Source organism: Chlamydotis macqueenii, chromosome 4 (genome assembly GCF_036417535.1).
Source record: "Chlamydotis macqueenii isolate bChlMac1 chromosome 4, bChlMac1.mat, whole genome shotgun sequence".
Classification (NCBI taxonomy): Eukaryota; Metazoa; Chordata; class Aves; order Otidiformes; family Otididae; genus Chlamydotis; species Chlamydotis macqueenii.
In genome coordinates this window covers 15388239-15392128 of record NC_141559.1, presented here as the reverse complement: position 1 = coordinate 15392128, position 3890 = coordinate 15388239, and positions in this window count along the sequence as shown.

Below are 3890 nucleotides of genomic sequence, written 5' to 3'. Positions count from 1 at the left end.
AAAAAAAACCCCACCAACAACACAAAACCCAACTGTACAGCAGAAGAGCGCAAAGGGATACTCTGGTACTTCTTTGCAGCCTTGTAAAGTCTGCGGCCTCTTTCCCTACTTTAAGATGCAGGGGAGGGCGTTCCATGCTAGGAGGTGGTTTTGCTTTGTTTTGGTTCTTTCTTTTAATTGTTCCATTTCCCTCCCCCTCAACCATGATTAAAATGGCACACATGGCACAACTCCAAAAAAAAACACACACACACACAAAAAAAAAAAAACCCCGAAAAACAAACCCCTAAAAACAATCACACACCACACCACAAAAACCAACAGTTTTTCCTGAGTTTCTCTAGTATCCTCTGTTGTTTGCATGTAGTTCTGCTCTTCTTTACTTTGCAAACCTCTACTTTCTATCATGTACACACACACACCCCCCCCCCCCAATCCTTCTCAGACAGCATTTCACTGGAACTGCAAACTTTGGATTGTTACTCTTCTGGGAAGGTGCCTGTTTAAATAAAGAATAGAAAAATGCTCTTTATGGCTGAGCCCCTAGACATTCATGCCAATGTTCACAGCACAGCCTAATGCGACCAAAACCAAAAATAGGCCTTACTTTCTGGCTGGTAAAAAAAAAAAAAAAAAATCAAATACTTGATTCTTTCCCTGTTATTTAAGACTGGAATGTTCATTCACATGCTAGACTGAAGAATTTGCTTTTTAACAGATTTTTAACAGGAAGCCAGTTGGGTGGGTCAAAGCTGTAACTAACGTGCTCATGCATAGTTGAGTAGGACTTCAGAATCTATTTATGCGTAACTGCATGAATGACTATAAGCACGTTTTTCCCTGGCTTGCACTCACTGCCTCCTTAAGCATTTTGGCACAAATAACCACACGAGCCTGGTCTAGCCCCCTACTTGGAAAAGGCTTCCTGCTCCTCTCCGCCTGAACACCACAACAGCAGCACTACCCATGCAACATCCAGCGCCGACTCATTTGCCAAAAAGCCAGACCTCAGGGCTGGAGCAGAGCACAGCCCCGCCAGCAGCGCCACAGCCAGCCTCCAGCACCTCCGCGCCACTGCACATCTCACGCTGTGTAGCGTCACACACAGAGTTTGTCTGGGTACTGAGAGCAAGTGTTGCTTGAGGAGAAAGCAAAAAGGCATTTAGCTTCCTTGTAGGACTAACCGCTCTAAAACCGTACAGCTAGATTCATACAGAATTTCTTGCTAGAACCAGCAAAATAAATTATGATAAAACTCTACATATCTCTTGTATTTCTTGTACTGCAGGGACGAACACTTTCCTAATATCTAGCCTTCCCAGTACACAGCACACAATTACATTCCATTGCAGTTAGAAACAGTAGTTTATTTAGCAATAAAATCATAGTATCTTTTTTTTCCTGAAATTGAGAAAAAAAAAAATTAAATGGCATGGGAATACAAGTAAGTAGTTGCAGGAGTGATGCCTCCATCTGTGTGGTTCTGAAATAATATGCATTGGTGCCTGTCACTCTTAAACCGTACCAGTGACACTTTTAAAACGTACCAGAATAGCTCTGTTCACAGGTGTTATCAATGCCTGTCTGCACTCTGAGTATTTAGTGAGCAAGCAGTAAGACTTCATGTTTTTATTCCTAGCTACCTATTTTTAATGAGACTGCATACCTAGAACTTAATTAAAATATCTAAATATAATATTAATGTGATTTTAAAATATGCACAGCCTCTTTTAAGTTGACATTTCAATTAAAAATAAATAAGATCCAGTTATATGGTGATACTGTGATAAGATTGCATTTTTACCAGTCAAGTTTCATCCTTATTCAAAGTGACAGATTTCTCTAAGAACAGTCCTCCAGCCACTCAAACCAGGAAAATACAATTAAGGGTGCGCTTAATCACTTCCCAAAACTGGGATCCTGGATAAATGCATTTTGCGACAAACACATTGTTATTCTCCTGTGTCTAGTCTATTAAAGCTAATAATTGCATTATAAAATTTAATCCACATCCAGTTTTAACAGGAAAACAATGCCATGTACACTGTAAAAGCTTATTATACTCATCTACACGTGCGTACCTACTGTCTAACGCTCTCTCTAGTACCTTCTTTAACTCAAGTTGCAGCAGCTCTGCTTTACGATGGTGGTGCGTACAGGTTGGGCAGTACTCAGCTCGGGATGGATGGTCTCCGCACACTCAGCCGCCCCACACATCACCTAATGGCCCAACGGTTGCTTAGTGCTGAGCTCCAGCTGCTTCATGGGCAGGTTGCAGTCACAGTAGCTTGCGTACCTGGAAAGGTACCCCCTCCATGGCATTCCCAGTATCGTGGCCCAGCTCAACACGTCTAATGAGGAATTTATCAGGAAAAAAAAAAGAATCCACTCACTGATGTTTTCTTCTAAGCATTATTTAATTAACTAAGGTCCCTTTGGTGCTGCCATAGTAAATAATATCTGATGTCTTCTTAACGTGACTGCCTGAGACACAAGGACTTAAGATACAGAGGCAGGACTGACCCGTTGTCGCCGAACATGGTCTTTTCTTTAAACCCACTCATATCTCCAGCACTGCGTTGTTCCACAAGTTACATGTAAACCCACTGTGTAAAAAAGTCCTTTGCTTGCTGCAGTGATACACTAAATTCCCCCTCACTACTTGCACTGCAAAAATAGTTCCTGATTTGCCTTCCCCAAGCTCTTCTATGGCTGCAGGCCCTCAAGCTGGACAGTCCCACTCCGTTTGCTCTCGTCACAAGCAGAGGCCACTTCGTTACTTGTGATCATCGCTGCTACCCTCCTCTGGCCCTCTCCACTTACATGAAAAGCTCATTCTGCTCGCAGTTCACTTCTTCCATGTGTGCTAAAAGGGTTGACCCTGCTAGATTGGCCCTCAAGTCCAGCCAGTATCCTGCTCTCAGGGTAAATGCTACTGACTAACGCTTCAAAAGAAAGAAGAATTTAAAAAATATCCAGAAATTGGGATTGCTCAGAGATTTCTTCCAGTGGAATGTTTCGCTGTCAGATAAGTTTTAAAAGACACAGGAATTTCCTGTGGAGGAGAATTTGTGGTTCTTGACAAGGAGTGTTACTGGCCATGTTCTGACTGACTGCCTTTGGATCTGGTTCCCAAAATCCTTTACACAGAGAGGTTTTCCTGAGCATTCTTAGGAAACTGGATGTTTTCCATCAGGATTTTTTATTCTGTCACTATAGTAGCCAGTTCCTTTTATCTTTGCCATTGGCAGCACAAGTCACATGAGTGCTGTCATTAGTGTTTTGTCACCTAATCAATAGCTTGTCAAGATCCAGGCTCTACTTGGTGATACAGACTGCAAGAACCTTCCACATTTAGGGAGCCAAAACAAAATGGGTGGGATGGGTTTTTTGTATAGTTCAGAAAATTTGTTTCCCTTGAGACTTTTTTAGCTTCTTGGGGTAGGCTAACAGAGGAACTGAGACACCTAACTTCTTTTACTTTTAATGACCAAATAAAAATAAAGTAGATCACTAAACACTGTCACTGGCAGCCAAAGAGAGGCCAGGATTCTGAAGTCTCTAATGTGACTGTGCCCTAGCTGCCAAAAGCCTGCATGGTTCAAAGCTCGCTCTTGGCACTGCCCAATGACCAGGGACTACCTCCTCCCGAAGTCATCTGCCAATTTGTGACAGGCCAAAAACTCAAAATAAATCCCTTAGCTCTGCAGCTCTTTCTAGAAAGCTCAAAAAGAAAGGCTATTTACCTCTAACTCCTCTGAGATCTGCTGTCTGTACGTATGTTGACATTGAATTTACTGTGCAAACACTGGAAGCCAGAGAACTTCCACCCCAACAGTACTCACAGAAGTGCACATACCTTGTCTCTTTTTGCTCTATTCTTGCAGAGG